Source organism: Lonchura striata, chromosome 5, assembly GCF_050655825.1.
Source record: "Lonchura striata isolate lonStrDom1 chromosome 5, ASM5065582v1, whole genome shotgun sequence".
In the NCBI taxonomy this organism is placed as follows: Eukaryota; Metazoa; Chordata; class Aves; order Passeriformes; family Estrildidae; genus Lonchura; species Lonchura striata.
This window is the reverse complement of record NC_140707.1, coordinates 74,098,231-74,120,509: the sequence shown is the minus strand read 5'-3', so window position 1 is coordinate 74,120,509 and position 22,279 is coordinate 74,098,231. Positions and strand designations below refer to the sequence as shown.

The window sequence follows — 22,279 nt, the reverse complement described above, 5'->3', positions numbered from 1 at the left end:
CACTGCAGTTATAATCGAATTCCTAAAAATAAAATGCCAAAACAAACAGCATCAAATTCCCACCAGTACCGTCCAACAAATTCAGAAAGGCTCCACCAGCCAGCCAACTACCAGCAAAAAAACCCGCACTACACTCCTTTTACTAGCAGCTCTTATCACGTCACAAAAACGAAACAAACATTTTAAAAAAGACAGATAGAAACCCACACAGCAAATCACAAAAACCACTAAAAAGAAAAGAGCGGGTGGGTGGCGAATGAGGGGAGGGAGTCACGCTGGGTGCCGTCCCGCAGAGGGACCCAAAGCTGCCCCAAAATTCCCAGGGAGGGGTGTGTGTAGAATACCAAAACCTGGCAAGTGTTTCGTTTTTATAGCTATTGGTAAAAAACAGGAATCTATGGCTAAACTCATTTGGAAAGAAGCCCTCTCTCTATCCACTCATTTGTACCCACGAATGTAGGAAACTCTGACTGGGGACGGGCAGTAGTTTTGAAAATCATGCCCTAGCGTTTTTCTCTAGGAACGAACCAAGCGAGTGCCCTGAAACCAGCGGAGCAAGGGGCTGAAGGGAACAGAAAGGGCTCCCGGCACCTTTTGCCTCCGTTCTCAGCTATTCCCCAAAACGTGTCGCAGTCCTGGAAGAGGCGTTTGCCATGCAGCCTGCCAAAATAAAGACCTGTCAAATCCTAGCTCTGCCTTTTGTTTAACGTGTTCTTACTTCCTATTTATGTCATCACAGAAAGCAAGGAAGGAAGAAATGTGACTGGTTCCCACTATTGCTCCGTGCAGGCATTTTTAAAGGCTGCTGTACTTCTATCCTCTTTTTCCCCTCCAAGCTTGACTTTTCCCCTCCTTTTTCGAGGTCTGCTGCTTTGGGTGTCCCAAGGAGGGCTGAGTTCCTCGGCAGGGGTCTTAGGAATTGGTGCTGATTCTGCTTTTTGCGAAGGTGTATCAAAGTGTGCCAGCAAAAGGACTGTTTTCTCCAGGGGAAAGCTTTCTCTCAATGACCATCAATGCATGTACGTGCTTTAATCGTGTACCCAGATGGATTAAGAAAAGACAACACCCGTAGCAGATTTCCAATGGATCAGTGTCTGTGAGAAGTGGGCTGTGTGCTGGAGATGGAGAGACGCTGTTGGAGGGTGGCAACAGCGGCAGGTGTGAGCTGATGTGAGGATGATGAGGGCTCAGAGCAGCCCCAGGTGTGAGCTGTGAGGATGAGGAGGAGGGGCGGCTCCTGCCGGGGGGAGGTTATTTTAGGGCGAGGGTTTGTCTTTGCTGGCTTTTGCACGGAGCTGCTGGAGGAGAGGAGTTTTTGGGGGGCTCCCGGGGCTGTCTCCTGGAAGGACGGTGAGCGCTTCGGACAGGGTCCGGGGGATCACCTGGATCCCCACCTGGATACGTGGAGCATTGCTCAAAGGAGGGGCCGAGGGACAAATCTTTGTGCCGAGAAGCAGCAGCCAAGGAGGTGAGCCGGTGCGCCTTTGTAGCGGGGATTTTTCCCCTTTCCCTTTGAAATTTCGTCATCCTGAGGTTGAATTGGAGGGGGCAGTCCTGTTGTCCCCCCTTTTAAGGGGTTTGGACTGAGGTAAAAAGCCCCCTTTTGCCATGGTTTGAGGCAAGGCGCTTCTTTTCTTCTCTTCTAGGGGACGCAGTTGAAGGGGATCCCACATTTCTTTTCCCTTGTTGGGGTGAGGTGAGCGCCGGAGCGTGGCGTCAGAGTCGGGGCTGCAGAGGAAGGGAGCTGCAGCCGTGGCAGCGCTGGCAGGGCGGGGGTCGGGCTGTGCCGCTGCATTCGGGGCGCTTCTTCTGCCCCCGGCCCGGCAGCGAAGGGTCCGGCGCGGAGCCCTGCCGGCAGTGCCGGGGCTGGCCGGGGCGGAAGGGGAGCTGGGCGCGGCTGGGCTGCCGCGGGCCCGCCGGAGCCGCGCCGGTGCGAGCCGTGCGGAGCCGAGCGGAGCTTTGGCCGGGCCGGCGGGCGGGGGAGGCGGCGCGGGCGGGGCCGGTGCCGGCCGGTGCCGCCGCTCCGTCCGCTCCGGGCGCGGGGCTCGGGCGCCGCCGGGGCCCCCCGGGCCCGGTGCCGGCCCCGCCGGGCCGGGGGCAGCGGGCGGGGGTCTGCCGGCGCGGCGCCGCCTCTGCCTGCCGGAGGAGCCGCTTTCCTGCCGGAGCCGCGCTGCGCCCGGGGCCGGGAGCGCGGCTTCGCATCTTCCAGCCTCCCTCGCTGCGCTGCTTTTGAGGCGCTCCTGAGGAATTTTTTGGGTCGTTTTCTTTTGTTCGTAGTTGGTGTATGAGAACGGTCACGGTGTACTTGTTGGTTGTTACGGTTCTTGGTTCAGGTGCTGTGGCAAGGGTTTTATTGGATTGAGTTTGTTGTTGGATTTTTTTTTTTTTTGTGCGATATATTGGATGTTTGTTTTGTTTTGATTATTTTCATATTGTGAAAATATGATTGTAGTTATCTTCTTAAAGGATATGTTTTTTTAAGGTTTTACACTGATTTTTATGGGTCGTAGCATGAAGTACAGGGTTGGTTTTTAATTAGGTTGTGGTGGCTTTTATTAGCATGAGTATGTAGTGTTAGTTTTGGTGGGCTTGAGGTAGTGTGCTGTAGTGAATTAGTGAGGTTTTTTTTTAATCTTGGTAATTGCATTTTTTAAATTTTCCGATAGAGGTTTTATTCATTTGGTTTGTTTAATTGTTCTGGACGTTTTATTGTTACCGGTAATTTGGGACTTATTGTTTGTGGTTACATTTCTCTTTTGGTGACGTGTTTATTTCTTGTTGTGACGCGGCAGGCACTCCCCTCGCCGCGGCACCCCGAGCGGTGCCGTGCTGGGCTGCGAGAGGGAAGAGAATGGGCGGCCGCTCCCCCTGTGAAGCTCTGCTGTGGTATTTGTATTTTGATGGTTTGAGGCATTATGGGTTTATTGAGTTAGGAATAATTTTTTGTTGTTGTTACTGTATTTATTTTTTTTTTTTGTTTCAGTTTGATGTATTTGTTGGTTGCTTTTTATTAGTGTTTTTTTTTAGGAACTTGTGTATTTATACGGTGGATTTTTTTAGGTAGTTATTTATGTGGGTGCTTCTCTTTTTATTGTCTAGTGGTTTAGGTTTTTGTTAATCTCCTTTATTACTTTGATTTTTAAAGCTAACTTAGCAGAATACTGGTTACTCTTTGAGTTAGTGTAGAGGTACGGTTTTAATTTTTAGCAGCTTTCAGGGTCTGTTGTATGGTTTGAAGTTTAGTAAGTTGGTTGGACTTCTTTTTCTAGTGGGTTTTGTGATTTGTTTTGTGGGTTTCTCTAGGGCTGATTTTTATTTTTGTTTCATTTTTGTGATGTGTCTCACTGACAACTGTTAGTGAAAAGAGTGTAGTGTGGGGTTGTTTTTGCTGGTAGTTAGTTCTATGGTGGTGTATTTTTAGTCTCTGTTGTTTGTTTTTGGGTTTCTTTTGTTAAAGTTTTCATTTTGGGGTTAATTTTTAATTATTTTTAAGGCTTTAGGGCGATTGAGATTTTTTTATATGGATGTCCTGTATGATAACAGTTAATTTATTTGCTTTATGTGGCATTGATGGCAGGGTAGAGGACATTTTTGTATAGAATGTGTATTTTAATCATAGTACTAAAATAATACCATGGTAAGAGGGGCTGTGTTTTATTGTTTGTTTCTGAGGTGGTTTGGCATTTTCTTGTAGGTTGGGGTTTTTTTTTGTTGGCTCGTGGAGCCATTCTGGCTGTTTTTGATGAAATTGGTGGGACTTTGATGCTTTTTGATTTTGCTTTTTTTTTTTTTTTTTTTTTTTTGTGGTGTAATAGTCTTTTAGAAGAATTTGGATGATTTTAAAAGTATTTTTGTTATACTTTTCATCTAATGTTGCTGGATTATTACAGATGTTTTGGAGCTTTATTTTTTTAAGTTTCATTTGGATGAATTTATGCTGGATGGTAGGACTGTGTTCTTATTTTTGGGGCAGTTGGTTGTAGATGTATTGTATGTTTTTCAAGTGAAGGTAAATCAAGGTTTGTATTTGGTTGTTAGAGGAATAGAGAAAAATGTTTTGGTGATGTTAACAGTGGTGTGTTTTTTTGGGGTTTTTGATTTATAGTAAGTCTGGTACGGTAGTGTTTAATGGTGGAGTTCTTTAAGGTATGATAGTTTATAGTTAATTCTTATTGGTTTTAGATTTGTGTGTAAGTTAGAGGAGGTTATTGAAGGGTAAGCGGGTGTTTTAGATGAGTTTTAGTGTTTCAGTTGATAGGGCATTTTTTGGATGGGAGTTAGAGTATTTTGAGTTGTTTGGTGTCGCTGGTGATGTATTGTTGAGGTGGTAAGGAGTATTTGTTGGGTTTTTTTAAAGAAGGTTTATTGTAGATAGTTTTAGATAGTTGTGGTGGGTTGCTTGATTGTTTTATGTTTTTTAGCCTTTTTGTAGTTATTTGAAATATGTTAGAGTTTTTTGGGTTTATTGAAATACTTGATTTTGAGGAAGTTCCTATTTAGAATGTATGAATTTTTTTGGCTTAAAATAAAAAATTTATATTCTAGTTATAGTGAGGATTATTTTTTTTTTCTTTTCTTACTGCTATATTTTGTGATATTTGTGTTAGGTAGTAGTAGGGATAGCTTTACTTTTATACGTTGAAACGAGGGTAGTGCATACTGGTGTTCATAAAGGTTTAATATTTTTATGGTTCTGATGTGTTAGGTTAACGAATTTATAACGTTTACAAGACTTTTTTTTGTTTTTATTTCAATACAGGCAGGGTTTTCTTAGTTTTCAGGATTTGTTTGGCATAGATTTTAGAGGTGTAATTGAGGGGATAGGACAGGGTGTCTCTGTTAATCTATTTGGCAATTTGGATACTGGGTAAATAAAATTAATATTTTGGTAGAATTTTGGGGTTTTGTTAGTTTAATTATTTATGAATTTGTGTGCCTGCAGCTGTAGTGTCTCTGCTGCAACTCTCAGTATCCATTCATGTTTGTGTGTGTTAGGCAGTCCACTCGTGTACCAGCGAGTCCCCCCTGCAAGCGGCCGCAGAGCCGCTCCTTCGCTCTCCTGGGAATTCGGGGAGCGGCACGCGGCTCTGCGACGAAGCCTTGATCTTTGTCACTTGGAGGTGGCACCAGGGAGCCTCAGGAGCGGCCGAGGAGTTGCTGTAAGTGGGGGAACTACTAGTGAGGGGGACCAGGGTCCACTCGAGTTTTGGGAACGCCACCTCACCTCGCCTGCTCTTCAGCCAGGCAGACCCTGCCAGGAGGGCGTGGGCGAAGCGTGCGGCCCGAGGAGCCCGGCGTTCTCAGGAGAATAATGGTGAGCAGCAGAATTGCTGAGTTGTGGCTGCTGTGCGGCTGAGATCGTGCAGTGATGTTTGGTGTTCTCGATTGTAGCTGAGCACGGGACCACAGCCCGGTGACCATAGGATATTCCCCGCAGGCAAGGCTGCCTCCATTGCCACGCGACGTGGATTCTCATCCCCAGATGCCAGAGAGATAAGTGGAGGGCTAAGGCCCACAGTGGGGGTGAAAGTGGGGTGCTGGGAGGGCCTTTCGAATGAGCTTTGGGAGTGGGGATGTGCAAGAAGCATCTCCTAAGGCCATCTAAAGACAAAAAGTGTCTGTTTTGATCACAGTGCTGAGGTGCTCAGGGCAGAGCAGTTCTGGTGTGTGTCCTGTCACTTGTCTCTGGTGCACTCTGTGTTCTTTGGGTCTCTCGGTCCTTTCTTCTCCTCAAAAGCTCTCTCTCCCTGTCCTGTGTCGTGGGTGTCTGCACGTATCTGTCCCACAACTGCTCTGCCCTGCTGCATAGCCTGTAATAGCACAAGTCCTGGGGACTTGAAATTTGTAATGCAGGGTGTAGTTGGGCTCTGGATTATATGGGGAGATTGACATAACATGTTTGGTGCTGTTAAGTTGTCCTGCAGCCATTTGACACTAGTCCTAACTTCCTTTCAGGTGCTGACAACTCCAATCAGTGGCAGAGAGCCCCAGTCCTGGGTGAGGGTGTTGCCATGATCAGGTCAGTCATTGTTTGCACTTGCAGGAGCAGCCTAAATGGTGACCGTGTTACAGCAGTGTTCTTTGCCTTTATTTTTAGAAGGTCCAGGCAGATAGCAGCAGTCAAGGCCCATTGTGCTAGGTGAGCAGTGGACCAAAGCAGTTGTTTTTGCTCAGCTTTTAGTTTTTGGTGGAACTATAAGCATCCACTGTTGTTTGTGTGCTTTAGGGAATCCACTCAGAGTACTCATACCTCTGTCTCCACCTGGCTGATGGACCGGGTTTCATGCACGTGTGGTCTTGCCAGAAGCATTACAGGACCCTGTGACAGAGCCTTCCAATTTTGCATTTCAAGGTCCCCTCCTGGTAACCCACAGGAATGGGCAAGGAGTTGCGGTGAGGCAGGGAAGTGGAGCGAGGGTACCCTCAAGTTGCAGCAGTGCCATGTCACCTTGTCTGCCCTTAACCTAGGTGTGCCTTGAGATGACTGTGTCAGAATCCAAGCACGCCTGAGGTGTGTGGCCCGATACTTCTTGGGAGACGGTGAGTAGCAGAATTGTCAGGTTCTGCCCCATGTGCTGTTAAGGTAGTGCACTGACATTTGGTTTTCTTTCTCTTGGCAGAGCAAGAGATAACAGCCTGGTGACAACTGGAACTTCCCAGACAGGCAGGAGGCCTCATTCTGCACCTGATGGGGATTTGTATCCCCAGATATGTGCAAGATAAGTGGAGGGCTACCACCCACAGAGGGGATGGAAGAAAGGTGCCGGGTTGGGACTCCCCAGGAGGGGTTTTTGAGTCAGTTTTGGAGATGGGGATATCTAAGAAGTGTCTCCTAAGGCCACCTAAAGGGAAAGTGTCTGTTTTGATCAAAGTGCTGAGGTGCTCAGGGCAGGGCAGTTCTGGTGTGTGTCCCGCCACTTGTCTCTGGTGCACTCTGTGTTCTTTGGGTCTCTCGGTCCTTTCTTCTCCTCAAAAGCTCTCTCTCCCTGTCCTGTGTCACGGGTGTCTGCACGTATTTGTCCCACAACTGCTCTGTCTTCTGCATAGCCTGTAATAGCACAAGTCCTGGGGACTTGAAATTTGTAATGCAGGGTGTCGTTGGGCTCTAGATTGTATCAGGAGATTGCCTTAATATGTTTTGTGATGCTAATTTGTCCTGCAGCCATTTGACACTAGTCCTAACTTCCTTTCAACTTGCTGACAACTCCAATCAGTGGCAGAGAGCCCCAGTCTTGTGTGAGGATTTTCCCATGATCAGGTCAGTCATTGTTTGCATTTGCAGGGGCAGCCTAAATGGTGACTGTGTTACAGCAGTGTTCTTTGCCTTTATTTTTAGGAGGTCCAGACAGGTAGCAGCAGTCAAGGCCAAGTGTGCCAGGTGAGCAGTGGACAGAAACAGTTGGTTTTGCTCAGGTCTCAATTTTTGGTGCAATTCTAAGCATTCATTCTTGATTGTGTGCTTTAGGGAATCAACTCGGAGTGTGCATACCTCCGTTACTAACTGGCTGATGGACCAGGTTTCATGCACTTTGGATCTCGCTGGAAGCATTACAGGACCCTGTGATGGAGCCTTCCAATCCTGCATTTCAAGGTCCCATCCTGGTAGCCCTGAGGAATGGCCAAGGTGTTGCAGTGAGTCGGGGAGGAATGAGATTCCACTGGTGTTTCAGCAATGCCATGTCACCTTGTCTGCCCTTAACCCAGGTGTCCCCTGCGATGACGGTGTCAGAATCCAAGCACGCCCAAAGCGTGAGGGCCAAGAACCCGGGCATTCTGAGGAGGATGGTGAGTAGCAGATTTACCAGGTTTTGGCCGATGTGCTGTTCAGATTGTGCACTGATGTTTAGTTTTCTTTCCCTTGGCAGACCAAGAGGTGACAGCTGGAACTTACCAGACAGGGAGACGGCGTTCTTCTGCACCCAACAGGGATTTGCATCCCCAGATATGTGCAAGATAAGTGGAGGGTTATGACCCACAGAGAGGCGTGATAAGCGAGGTGCCAGGTTGGGACTCCCCAGGAGGGGTTTTTCAGTCAGTTTGGAATTGGGGATGTCCAAGAAGTGTCTCCTTAGACCATCTAAAGGTGAAAAGTGTCTGTTTTGATCTTAGTGCTGAGGCATGCAGGGCAGAGCAGTTCTGATGTGTGTCCTGTCACATGTCTCTGGTGTCCTCTGTGTTGTTTGGGTCTCTCGGTCCTTGCAGATATTCTTCTCATCAAGAGCTCTCTCTCCCTGTCCTGTCCCCTGGTTTGTCACATCCTGTCCTGTGTCACGGGTGTCTGCACATATTTTTCCCACAGCTGCTCTGCCCTGCTGCACAGCCTGTAATAGCACAAGTCCTGGGGACTTGGAATTTGTAATTTGCAGGGTGTAGTTGGGCTCTAGATTGTATGAGGAGATTGACACAACATGTTTGGTGCTGTTAAGTTGTCCTGCAGCCATTTGACACTAGTCCTAACTTCCTTTCAGGTGCTGACAACTCCAATCAGTGGCAGAGAGCCCCAGTCCTGGGTGAGGGTGTTGCCATGATCAGGTCAGTCATTGTCTGCACTTGCAGGAGCAGCCTAAATGGTGACCGTGTTACAGCAGTGTTCTTTGCCTTTATTTTTAGAAGGTCCAGGCAGATAGCAGCAGTCAAGGCCCATTGTGCTAGGTGAGCAGTGGACCAAAGCAGTTGTTTTTGCTCAGCTTTTAGTTTTTGGTGGAACTATAAGCATCCACTGTTGTTTGTGTGCTTTAGGGAATCCACTCAGAGTACTCATACCTCTGTCTCCACCTGGCTGATGGACCGGGTTTCATGCACGTGTGGTCTTGCCAGAAGCATTACAGGACCCTGTGACAGAGCCTTCCAATTTTGCATTTCAAGGTCCCCTCCTGGTAACCCACAGGAATGGGCAAGGAGTTGCGGTGAGGCAGGGAAGAGGAGCGAGGGTACCCTCAAGTTGCAGCAGTGCCATGTCACCTTGTCTGCCCTTAACCTAGGTGTGCCTTGAGATGACGGTGTCAGAATCCAAGCACGCCTGAGGTGTGTGGCCCGATACTTCTTGGGAGACGGTGAGTAGCAGAATTGTCAGGTTCTGCCCCATGTGCTGTTAAGGTAGTGCACTGACATTTGGTTTTCTTTCTCTTGGCAGAGCAAGAGATAACAGCCTGGTGACAACTGGAACTTCCCAGACAGGCAGGAGGCCTCGTTCTGCACCTGATGGGGATTTGTATCCCCAGATATGTGCAAGATAAGTGGAGGGCTACCACCCACAGAGGGGATGGAAGAGAGGTGCCGGGTTGGGACTCCCCAGGAGGGGTTTTTGAGTCAGTTTTGGAGATGGGGATGTCCAAGAAGTGTCTCCTAAGGCCACCTAAAGGGAAAGTGTCTGTTTTGATCAAAGTGCTGAGGTGTGCAGGGCAGAGAAGTTCTGGTGTGTGTCCTGTCACTTGTCTCTGGTGCACTCTGTGTTCTTTGGGTCTCTCGGTCCTTTCTTCTCCTCAAAAGCTCTCTCTCCCTGTCCTGTGTCACGGGTGTCTGCACGTATTTGTCCCACAACTGCTCTGCCCTGCTGCATAGCCTGTAATAGCACAAGTCCTGGGGACTTGAAATTTGTTATGCAGGGTGTAGTTGGGCTCTGGATTATATGGGGAGATTGACATAATATGTTTGGTGCTGTTAAGTTGTCCTGCAGCCTTTTGACACTAGTCCTAACTTCCTTTCAGGTGCTGACAACTCCAATCAGTGGCAGAGAGCCCCAGTCCTGGGTGAGGGTTTTCCCATGATCAGGTCAGTCATTGTTTGCATTTGCAGGGGCAGCTTAAAGGGTGACCGTGTTACAGCTGTGTTCTTTGCCTTTATTTTTAGGAGCTCCAGGCAGTTAGCAGCAGTCAAGGCCAAGTGTGCCAGGTGAGCAGTGGACAAAAGCAGTTGTTCTTGCTCAGGTTTCAGGTTTTGGTGCAATTGTAAGCATCCATTGTTGTTTGTGTGCTTTAGGGAATCCACTCAGCGTATGCCAAGCCCTTGTCACCAACAGCTGATGGCCTGGATTTTCTGTGCTTGTGAGCTCTTGGGAAGTATTGCAGGACTCTGTGATGAAGCCTTGAAATTTTGTATTTCAAGATTGCATCAGGGTTGCCTTTGGCAATGGCTGAGAAGTTGCGGTGAGTCGCCGAGGTAGGGAGGGGGAGCCAAGGTCCACTCGTGTTTCAGCAATGCCGAGTCACTTTGTCTCTTCTTAACCCAGGCAGACCCTGCGATGATGGTGGCAGCCTCCGAGCCTGGCCAAAGTGTGTGACCCGAGCATTCTCTGGAGAATGGTGAGTAGCAGGATTGCTGGGTTTTGTCCATTGTGCAGCTAAGATCATGCAGTGATGTTTGGTGTTCTCGATTGTAGCTGAGCACGGGACCACAGCCCGGTGACCATAGGACATTCCCCGCAGGCGAGGCAGCCTCCATTGGCACGCGACATGGATTCTCATCCCCAGATGCCAGAGAGATAAGTGGAGGGCTAAGGCCCACAGATGGGGTGAAAGCGGGGTGCTGGGAGGGCCTTTAGGATCAGCTTTGGGGGCAGGAATGTGCAAGAAGCATCCCCTTAGGCCAGCTAAAGGGAAAGTGTCTGTTTTGATCACAGTGCTGAGGTGCTCAGGGCAGAGCAGTTCTGGTGTGTGTCCTGTCACTTGTCTCTGGTGCACTCTGTGTTCTTTGGGTCTCTCGGTCCTTTCTTCTCCTCAAAAGCTCTCTCTCCCTGTCCTGTGTCACGGGTGTCTGCACGTATTCGTTCCACAACTGCTCTGCCCTGCTGCATAGCCTGTAATAGCACAAGTCCTGGGGACTTGAAATTTGTAATGCAGGGTGTAGTTGGGCTCTAGATTGTATCAGGAGATTGACGTAACATGTTTGGTGATGCTTAGTTGTCCTCCTTCTGCCAGGCCCTGAAGGACTCCCCCTTCCCCCCCAGATCTTCATTGGGAAATCCCCCTGACCCCTGCGACCCCCCAAAACGATCCCCCAGGGATCCACCTTGAACTCTCTGGGACCCCCTGAATAGTCCCCAGGGATCCCTGAGAATCCCCAGTGGCCCCCAGGACACCCTGGGCCGCCTCCCCAGACCCGCTGGGGCCCCTCCCGGTGTGACAATTGAGAGACCCCCTCAAGCACTCCATGCCCCCCTTCCGGAATCCATCTGGGACCTCCAACCCCCAGAGTGGCACCCCTGGGACCCCCACATCCCTTCCCGCCCTCCCCGAGAACCCTCAGAGCCTTCCCATAGTGGCAATAAAGGCTCAAAGCAGTTACAGAACCACTTCTACTGTGTCCAGTACCTGCACTGGGAACACTGGGAGGGACACTGGGAAAATCAGGAGGGAAGCGGGAACATTGGGTAGCACACTGGGAGGGAACTGGGGCAGCTGGGAGGACTCGGGGACTCCTGGAAGCGATCTGCCATGGAAAAGGAGACAAAGGGAGCTGATGTCATCCCAGAGCCACAGGATATTCCATACTGAGACCCCGGGGCCACCCAGGACCACGGCAAGGGCAGCCAGGCCAAGAGCCGGGGGCAGCTTTGGTGTGGGAGGCATCTGGCATCCCATTCGGAATTTCAGGAGGCCCAGTGGTGGGCACAGGGCCATGAGCACAGACAGCGGTCCTTTTACCTGGGAAAGAAAACTCGCCAGTCCAGGTTCCTGATGTCAGTTTGTAGGGCTCCCTTGGGACTCTCAGGGCAGCACAAGTTTGAGGCGGGGACAGCTTTGGTCTGGGATACGTTCTTTGATATTTGGATTTTGTGAAGTCAGGGGCCAGCTGAGGGCCAGGGGCACCTGGGCACATACTCTGGCCCTTTTCCATGGGAAAGAAAACTCACCAGTCCTGGTTCCTGATGTCAATTTGCAAGTTGTACTTGGGATCTTCAAGGCAACTCCTCATCGACATGAGGGCAGCTTGGGTCCACAACACCTCCTTCTTCATTCAGATTTTCAGGGGGCGGCCCTTCTTTCGGGGCCCCTGGCTCTTGGACTCTGTTGCTGGCCCTATTCTCTGTGAAACACGGCTCACCCTCTACACTTCCTGATGTTGGTTTCGAGGAGGTGCTTGTCTCTTCCAGGGCAGGCAGAACTCTTGCTGGCAGCAGTTTTGCTCCAGGATTAATCCTGTGCCATTCAGAACGAAAAGATGTTGAAAGTCACTTGGGGCCACAGACCTCGTGACCTGACCTCTGCCCTTTTTCCCTGTAAAACCAACCTCACCCTCCCTGTGTGTTGATGTCTGTTCACTCAAGGCGTGCTGCTCTCCAAGGGCTGCGGGAGTTTCTGGTGTCGGCAGGTGTGGTCTGTGAGAAATCATTCGCTGTTTGCAATTTTGGAAGCGCAATTCCTGTTTGGCCAGGGGAAAGACTGTTAATTATCTTTGAAATGAAAATCTGGCACCCCATTGTTTAAGGGTCTGGCAAGGGGCTGTGTAGGGGAGGGAACACCCCACAGGACCTTTCTTCACCTCATCCCTCACTCCTAGGTGTAGCAGCTCCCTGCGTGAGCAGCTGCTTTCAGTGCAGCTACCTGGGCACACCTGCCAGGAGCTATGGTCGGAACATCCAGCAGGGACCAGGGAGCAGCCGGACCCACCCAGGCACGGAGCATCCCTTGGAGAAAATGCCAAGGGAAGAGCCCTCTTGCCAAGGGGCAGCACCTGAGCAGGCCAGGCAGCATGTGGGGTTCCACGGGAGAGCTTTCAACTTTCCCCTTTTATTATGTCAGTCCTCCCCTAGAACCCCCAGACCTTCCACAGCACTCCCAGAAAAAAGAGGGGTTATGGAGAGAAAAGGGGTTTCAAGTATGGGAAAAAGCTTCCTTTTCCGTCATTTCTTGCGTTCAAATAATGAGGAAACGCACTTCCCCTGCAATTTTAATGGTCTCATTTGAAAGAGTCCCTGCCTTTTCTATGCTGTTAGGGGTGCTAATTGACAGGGAATCCCCATATTCCATTTTTTTCCAGTTTAAATAGAGGGGGAAAACCTTGACAGTGTCGTTTATGGGTTTGAATTAAGAGTAACCATTTTTGTTGTCCTAAGGCTTAAATTGAGGGGGAAGCCCAGCTATCTCTCTTTCTTAAGGGTTTGGATTGAGGGGAAAATCCCTCTGTCTTCATCACTGGAGAGATTTAAAGTGAGGAAAGCCTCTCTTTTCCCAGTATTCAAGGGATTAAATGAAAGGGCAGAAGCCATTTATTTGCCACGGTATCCATTTCAGTGGAGGTAAATTCCCCATTTCCTCATTTTAAGGGATTCACTTGAAGGAGGCTCTTTTAAAATGATTTTTCAGCATTTAAAACTACCTTTCAGGGCACTTCTTTCTGTGCCCTAGGACTAAGTACCTCAGAGAAAGGCAAGCCTAGCACATACTTAACCTTTATGCTGCCCAGGAGCCTATTATTTTTCTTATTTATAATGTAGTTAGTCCTAATTAGTAACCCCAAGAAGAAGACTTAGACTGTTCATATAATTAGTATTTTTCTCCACCCTTAGTCTCATGTTGAGCACTACTTAGTAGTCACTGAGGAATAATTATGTAAGTTAACAGCAAATTACCCAACTTATCTAGATATGCTGCCTAAAAACAAAGTTTTATTTCTTACCAGTTTTTTTGCCCTTTCGCTCCAAGTAGTTGTAGAAAAAAGAGCTGTCATTTCCCTGAAGAGTTTCCTTCTATATCCAGCCCTTTATTCCCCTTGAATTCAAGCCAGAGGAGCCGAACAGCTGCAGCTGCTCTGAGGGCTTTTCTACTCGGTGGGGTTTGCCCCTTCCCTTTTCCTGGGTGCCACGGGAATGAGCGGCGGGCCCAATCAGGGTATATTAACCCCAGCCTTTGCCAAGGGGCTTCATTCCCTCAGCCATTTCACACTAGTCCTAACTTCCTTTCAGATGCAGACAGTTCAGATCAGTGGCAGAGAGCCCCAGTCCTGGGTGAGGGTGCTGCCATGATCAGGTCAGTCATTGTTTGCATTTGCAGGGGAAGCCTAAAGGGTGACCGTGTTAGAGCAGTGTTCTTTGCCTTTATTTTTAGGAGGTCCAGGCAGATAGCAGCAGTCAAGGCCCTGTGTGCCAGGTGAGCAGTGGACAGAAGGAGTTGTTCTTGCTCAGGTTTCAGGTTTTGGTGCAATTGTAAGCATCCACTCTTGGTTACTTTGTTTTATTTTAGGCAGTCATCTTGCAAGATGTCTCTGGTCCGGATGTCTGGATGTCCAAGGCCAGGTGGGTGCAAGCGTAAGGTCTGGGTGGGTGTGCTTTTCAGGTCAGGGGGATGTTGTTTTCACAGTATCTCAGTGTGGGTTGTTTTGCTTTGTTTTTTTGCAGGTGCTGTCGCTGCCCTAGCTGTGTGAAGGAACAGAGGCGAGCGGGTGAGTTGGCATTTTGGCACAGTGACTCACAGGTGACCCTTATGCAGCAGCATGCTAAGTGTGTACCTTTTTGTTTTTCAGGTATCCTCCAGGCAGCTTGTGGAGTCAAATTAAGACTTCAGGTGAGCCGGGGCAGCGGTGTGTCGGAGTTTCGGGGATTCCTCTTTTCGTGGGCACTAGTTGCATTTTCTGTTTTGTCTTAGGTACCCTGAGGAGGAGCGTAGCTGAAGTTTGGAAACAGCAGCACCGAAGCTGATGCAGAGAACGTCTCGCCGTCCACATCCAACTGACATTGGATTCCATCCGGTTGTCTTGCAAAAGCCAAGTGCTGGGGCCAGTAGGTGGGAGATGGGGGGAAAACCTTTACTATCACAGGAGGCTATTTGATGTTAGCTTGGAGAATAGGCCCATAGTGGGACGGGCCCCTCGGGAGCAAAGGGAGAGGGTTTCTCCTCAGCCCCCCCAGAGTCTTCGCCGGGCAGGGCAGTTCCGATCCCTCTCTGGTTCTCGTGACGTTCGCATCGGCGGCCTTCTTTGACTCTTGACGTTGTCGTGGATCTTTTCACCATAGGAGCCCGCCTTCATGTCTGGAGCTATAGCTACAGTCACCCTGTAGTCATTTCTTCCTTCTCTAGGCCTACTGAGCTTCTTAGGCTTCCTCTTAAGTGCTTTGGCACTAACATCTTGAAAGGAGTTGCATGTCATCATCAAGTGCTACTGCCCTAGGGCTTTCTTTTCTTTGGCATCATCAGCCCATGGCTCATCTTGGGCTAGGAATCTTGGGTCCATAAGGTGAAATTGCCAGGCAGTTTCCACTTGTGTCCGTGTCACGTTGTCTGTGTCCGTGTCACGTTGTCTGTGTCATAGGCCTTTGTTACATCTCCATGCTTTAGCAACATCATTTTGTGCCGTATTGGCCATATTTTGCTCACGTACCTTCCCGGATATCAATTATTCTGGCATTTTTACATATTCACTTTTTGGGTCCGGACGATGTACACGAGATGTTCTCATCCATCTTCATTCTCAGTTTTGGTAGCCCTTCTCATGGACTTCCGTACGGAGCTTATTAGCCCCTCATCACCTGACCACAGTAGTTCCGTAGCATCTGCCTTCTCAAAGGATATAGGGCTCAAAAATTAGTCTTCTAGAGAATTATATCAAGTCCTCACTTATCTTGTATCTCTGTCAGCTTACGTTGTATGCACTTATGATGCACCTACCTGTGTCTGCTTCTATTGTATGTGCGTATGTTGCGCCTACCTATGTTAGCTTATATTGTTTGTGCTTACACTGTATGTACCTACGTTGGCTTATGTTGTTTGTGCTTATACTGTACGTACCTACGTTGGCTTATGTTGTTTGTGCTTATACTGTATGTACCTACGTTGGCTTATGTTGTATGCACCTCTGTTGTGGCAATTATGATCGGAGCTGCCTTGCCCGGGCAAGTAGTCACGCTCAGGTAGAGCAGTTATAAAGCTTTGCCGTTCATCTGTTCTCTACGGGGTTTGGGGTACAACACTGATGGGCCCAGAGTTGGTATAGCTCCTAGCTCTCAGATAGTCAGTCACTGACCGCCTCCCCTTGTCTCGTAGGTCCCCGGGTCCCTACAGAATTTCCTGGAATCTACCATTTGACATGGAGGTCCTGCGGTCAGAAGAAGCGTTTAAGCATATTCTTCAGTGCAGCGTTTCACGTAAGGGTGGCAGCCAGCGTGTCAGCAGAAGAATGTGTGAGAGTGTGACTGTCTGTGTCTGTCTGTGAGAGTTTGTGTGTGCTTGTGTCTGCAGCTGTGTGTGTGTGTGGAGCAGATACAACCTTGTGTGTATGGCCTTTGCCTTTCAGGGGGGGTTTTCATCAGGCAGGAGGATTTTTTGGGAGTCTCCGGAGCGAGTTGCCGTGAATGTGAGTTTGTGCGTAACGCGAAGGGGGCGTGCACGTCGGCGGAGCGTTTTGCGCCGTTTTTGTTCCGGGTGCGTCATAACAATAAAAGCGTTGTGGACTTTTCTGAAATGGAGACACGGTTATATTGTGTCGATATGTATTTGGCTTGTAGTACATTATATTGTTCTGTCTTTGCAGTTGTTCCTGTCTTTTGATGTATTTTGCTGTATGTAAATTGGACTTGTACTTGTGTGCCTAGGTATGATGTATTCTTTGTTGTATTTGTCTCTGTACTTGCATTTGTATGCATTGTTTCCCTGTGTATTGCTGAAGTTTAAGGGAATAAAGATTAATCAGCCCTAATAATGATGCCTCTTACCCTCTGCCCTGCCCACCATTCATCTCCTGTCTTTCTTTGGTGTGGTTGAGTCCTATCATTTTCACCCTTTTTCTCCCTTTGCCTCTTACTTTCCTCTTTAGTCTATTCCTCACTTTATCCTTCCATGTGTAACTCTTTGTCTCTGGCTGTGTTTTCCTTTGTTTCCATTTCTAACACATCTCTATGTTTCTCTAACCCTATTTCCTTCTCACCCTATTTTCTTCCATTCCTCTACATGTATTTCCCCATGTCTCTTTGTCTGTCTCTTTCAATCTAGGTTTCACTATGTTTTCTTCTTTTTTTTTTCTTTGTCAGCCTTTGTCTTTCTAACACTTGCTATCATTGTCTTTGTCTCTGACCCTTTTTCCTTTTCTGTCCAACTTTAACTTTTTTGTCTAACTCTCTATTTCTTTCTCTCTTGAACCCTACCTTGTGTTCAGTCTCTCCATTTGTTTTCCTGTAGGTTTTCAGCTCTATTTCTTCTTTTTCTTGTCTCTCTATTTGCTTTTCTCTTTCATTTCAAGAGCTTCCTTTTCTGTTTGTCTTTCACTCTTTTTCTCTTTACCCCACCTTTCTTTCCTCTTTCTCTGCCTTTCTCTTTCCAATCTGACTTTTTTGGTTTTTCTTTTTATCTCTGACTCTTATTTTTCTTGCTCTGTTTTCTTCTTACTCTCTCCTCTTCATTTTTTTTTTCTCACTCTCTCCTCTTTCTTCTCACTCTCTCCTCTTTCTTCTCACTCTCTCCTCTTTCTTCTCACTCTCTCCTCTTTCTTCTCCTTCTTCCTCCCTTCTCTTTTTCTTCCTCTTACTCTCTCCTCCTCTCTCCTCTTCTTCTTCCTCTTAGGCTAAATACTTGTATCAGACATTTTAAACAGGTCTTTTATACAGAAGTGAATACATTAAAAGAGAAAGGAAAAGAAAATAACTGGTAATATATTTCAAAAGTCAAACCAGTATTTAATTTCTGCATCAAGTATTGCAATCAAAGACACCTAAAAGATTCACCTTTCCATAAAATCAAGGTTTTAGTTAGTGAGATGGTGGTTTACTTATTTAGGTGGTTGTTTTTTGTCCTTCTAACAGCTTGTATTTTTAACTGTTCAGTCCATCAGCAGACAGACACCCTGTCCATCTTAACATAGGCTAAGATGGCCATAAAAATAGTGCAGGTGATGACATTGGTTAGCAACCTTTTCTTCTTCATCATCATCATCATCTCACATTAACAAAGAGAGACGAAAGGCACAAGGAATTCAAATTATTAGCTTTGAGAACTGAAATAAAAATCTTCTTTCCACAATTAGCCTACATATAGTGGCATTAGAAATACCACTTTAAGTTCTGAAAGTACTGGAAGGAATTTATACCCAAAGGATCCTAATTCTTTGGTAAGTCAAAGCTGCCATTTGTACCTGTGAACAGTATCACTTGGAGAAAATGCAACACTTAGGAAGAGTTTTAATTGTTTTTTTCATTACTTGACTCTGTCATTTTTTTCTGAAGTTTTTACAGCTTCTTGCATTCAAATGAAGGAAGATTAAGGCTGGATGGTTAAGGTTGTAATGCAGCATTTCAAAGTAATATTAGTGAAGATGGTACTAGAAACTGCATTGCTTAGAAACCTATTATTTCAATAATCCTTTCTCAGAACTTCACAAAGGTCCTTTTATTGTGTCTCTGATAAATAAAATGTGATTTCTATTTAGAAAGAATTAAGGTAGTGAAGACTAACTAGAGAAGAACATGCAACCTTATAGATACTGAGGCAAAAAATAAAGCAAAATGGTTAGTTGCTGGTTCCAACTGGTATTTTTAAGTCTGTACGGCTAAGCATCTCTATCTTATATTTGTGATCTTTCTGCAATTTTGTATTTATGGGGTTTATGCCTGTTCAGAGTAATTAGTGTTGTTTACATTAGAACAAATACTGAAATACAAAAAATGAAAAGTTATTGGCAAATGGGATACAGAGTAGCAAATCTGGAAATTAGACGCTGCTGATATTTATCTGTAATGAAATTTGGCATAGGACCAGCAATAGCCAGAAGTAGGTAGAATATCCTGTGATACAGCATCTGAAATTCATCAAAACCCCCCTCCAAATTACCTTCAGTATTGTAAAAGTTTCCATTCTTTTTATTATTTGTACTTTATTAGAGGCATCTTGTCAGTACTACTTTTTCTTAGCCTTATCCGGAGATGCTTTCTTATGTCTGACTCCTGAAAGCCTCTGTGCAGAACCAGAGTTCTGCAGAGCTTTTTCCCCTGTATTCCTTCCCTTTTCTGTCTTCCCAAAAGCTTTTGGGATTATGGCTTTTACACCATAATTTACTTAATTGCCTTTTCGTGTCAGATAATTCTTATGCATATAACATCTCATTTTTATCTACCTGCTTGGTATTGCTACAACATCAAAGAATTTATAAAATTATTCTTTGTTCTCTTATTAGATTTTTTGCTTTGTCCTTACAGAATCTTCTCTGATAAATAGAAGTGGTAGTGCTTTTTATTTACCGCCTTAATTTCCTGCAGTAAAAAAACACTCTATGTTCATTAATCATTCAACGACAAAGGATATTCTGTATTGGAGCCAAAATTGTATACATTTCTAAGCAACTACAGCATTTTGCTTTATTTTCTTAAATCTGTTTCAGAGCTTTGATCAAATTGCACTCTCCAATTGTTTTCCAAAGGGTGTAATAAGAGAAAAAAAATAACCATTTTTATAACGAAATTTCAAGCAAATAAAATCCTTAAAGGAAATTTGATTCTGTAAATGAGGACTAGGAAGAGGAAGGTCATAAGAAGTTACATCATCGGAGTTTAACCATCCCCTTAGCACACTGATCTAAAACAGGAAAAGCGTATGAAAAACTGCAGAGGTGTCTTCTGAGAAGGTATATGCACATTTCACATACTTCTTGTTCTGTATCTTTCTTCTAAACAGTGATTAAAGCAGCTCCCAGTACAGATCTGTAACAAATTCATGAGCAAATCTGATAAAACGTGTCTTTGAGTAAACTGTGAACCTAACCTGACAACTAAGATAAATAGTTTGTCAGTTGATCTAACCACACCATTCTTTTCTCCTGTATCTGGTTTCTTTTCTTCAGAATTAACCCAGTACTTTCTCCCCCATCGTGCTTTACAAACAACCTCCCTATCTGCTTTTTGTGCCCTATGAAGCCAAGAGGAGCAGTGATGCACAGGAACACTGAAACTCCAATGTCTGGTCAACTAAATCTGGATGATGCTCTTTAGGAGCAGCAGAATGATTTTTCTAACTGCAAAAACTGTTATAATACCACTTATTTAAACTTGATTTCCTGTTCACTTGTGAATTGATTATTTGACCTTAAATTGTTATGTTTTTTTTGACCATAAAGCCAGTTCTGATTTGCTGAGTTGATGCAGTAGAAAATACTTATATTTACATTGTTCAGCTGTTCGCAGGTAAAGTTGCATGATTCAATAGCCACTGGACATGCTGAGTTCTGACTGGCGTGTTAAAATTTTTCTAATATGTGGGAACTCAAAATGTCTCTCAGACATTTTTAGAGGTTCCAGGCCTTGGTCAGAGGCATTCTAGACCCTGGCAGACAGCTGAAAAACAGCTGTGATTTTGAGTTTGAGCCATGGAATGAATTGCCAACTTTGGAGGTGGAACAAGCAATCACAAAAGGTTAGATAGTATAGTAAAAGTAGTTACAAAGTAGAGGGGAAATTTTTTTAGTATTGTACAGGGGGGTTTTCACTTTGTAGGTGGGGGTCAGAAGTTCTAAGATGGAGGAAAGTGGGCTGATCCTGTTCTTCCTCCTTCTTTTTCCTTACCTCCATGTTCTTGGTGATGTTGGCACTGACAGATCGGTTTAGAGTAGAAAAACACTTGGCAACGTAGGTAGTAGGTATTGGGGAATAATTGTAAACATGTTATACGTAATATATCTTATAAAAGATAGCAGCAGCCCTGGGCGGAGAGGGAGACGAAGAAGGCAGCAGATCGAGAGGATGTCAGGGGGTGTGTGTGCCTCTACCCAGGCCGCTGATCAAACAGCCGCAGTCCAAGAACATAATCTGTTAGATAACTAGCGATAAACTGCCTTGAGACCGAACAGCTAAAGCCTGCGGAGTTTTTCTTTGGAAGCACGGGTGGGAGGAGGAATTTCACCACCACATGAGACCCCAGAGCAAGGCCGGGGTTCTCACCGTAATAAAGATGCACCCTTTGTTTATCCACCTTTGTCATTTATACATCCAGCTGTGAAGCTCTCCAGCTTTGCAGTGCTGTTTACTAGGACAATTGAATACCATAACTTCCCAAATTTTGTGTACGTGACCAATCAATATGCAGATTTTATAGCCATAATTTCACACACAGATAATTTGTTAATCGGGCTGCACGCTAAGCTGAGGAAAGCAACACAGCAAATAGTTTTTGCTTTTTTGATAGTTTCTGCCATGTTGAGCTCCCATTCTGTCCATTGGTAATGATTGTACCTCTCATGGGAGGAAATCTGACGGACAAACATACAAAACAATCCACTATTTGGCATAGAGGGAACTAACAACAATAACAGAAGTTTAATATTTTGCTTTCTTTGTCACCTAAGGGTGTGAAAGGTATTCTAGTTCATTGAGTTTATATTCTGCCGCTGATCTTTAGCTGAGGGACACAAAGATATATGTGTTATGCGTGTTTGCATATTTATGTGTTTATATATGCATGTAGATATAGACATATAAAAACACATAAATACACACAGGTGGGGGTGTATGTATATGTATGTATTTATATATATATATGCCTGAGGTCATATGTGTGTGGGATTCAGTTTGTGTTCTGTTAAACCCAGCCCTCTGTGTGTGTGTGTTTGCACCTCGTCCACAGGAGCTGGTTACAGTGCTGGCTATTGAACTGTTGTTGTTTTCAAGCTGTAATTTATTTGGTAATGATATACAATGTTTCACAGTGATAAGGAGTCAATAATGAATATGTTATGCTTTAACATCATAAAGACATCCTTAGGAAAAAGTCCCTGTCTTTCTCCAACAGTGATCCATATGGTGTGCTACTAAAAGGAGAAGATCTCTGAGTGAACAAATGTGAAATAATACAGACTTAATCTTTATTGCTCTTTTCCTATCAAGATAGCCTTTGTTGTCTGGCCTATGAAGACACTGCAAGACTACTCACTCATACAGCATTGTTTTATTGTTCACTTTTATTTTCTCTAAAGCAGACCGGGGTTGTTTTTTTCTTTTTCCTTTGCATATGTCTTAAGAAGTTGACCTTTAGCTTTACTAATGCAATTAATAGTTTTTGCTTCCTATCTCCTATAAATGATGTTGGTGAAATAGGTCACCTGATTTCATGTTCTAGTAGGTACAGTCAGAGAAAATTCTGGATATGTAAATTATCATATTTAATTAGCATTATTTCTATCCTCTTTATTACACATTTTGCAATACTATTGATTGTTGGACCTAGAGTATCTTTTGTCCTCAAGCCACACACCTAGAAGTCACCTAAATCTTCATTTTTTCTGAGGATAATTCAGCTTGGAATAATTTTTTTAAATCTAGATTAAGAGTAAATAATTTAAATGGAAGTTTTGACAGGACCACACGTATAAG

The 22,279-nt window shown here is 45.7% G+C and overlaps 3 long non-coding RNA genes across 3 annotated transcripts; 2 read left to right on the top strand and 1 right to left on the bottom strand.

The window, feature by feature from the left end:
- Positions 1–6,766: 6,766 nt before the first annotated feature.
- LOC146767461 (uncharacterized) lies at positions 6,767–8,513 on the top strand. The gene is made up of 3 exons (XR_014955903.1): positions 6,767–7,258; positions 7,337–7,785; positions 7,866–8,513. It is a non-coding gene; the product is annotated as an uncharacterized LOC146767461 (long non-coding RNA).
- Positions 8,514–10,770: 2,257 nt separating this feature from the next.
- On the bottom strand, positions 10,771–15,522 carry LOC144248570 (uncharacterized). Its single transcript, XR_013341851.2, has 3 exons — positions 13,618–15,522; positions 12,229–12,360; positions 10,771–12,137 (listed from the first exon to the last, which is right to left on the bottom strand). It is a non-coding gene; the product is annotated as an uncharacterized LOC144248570 (long non-coding RNA).
- On the top strand, positions 14,581–16,632 carry LOC146767460 (uncharacterized). Its single transcript, XR_014955900.1, has 2 exons — positions 14,581–14,720; positions 15,978–16,632. It is a non-coding gene; the product is annotated as an uncharacterized LOC146767460 (long non-coding RNA).
- Positions 16,633–22,279: the final 5,647 nt, after the last annotated feature.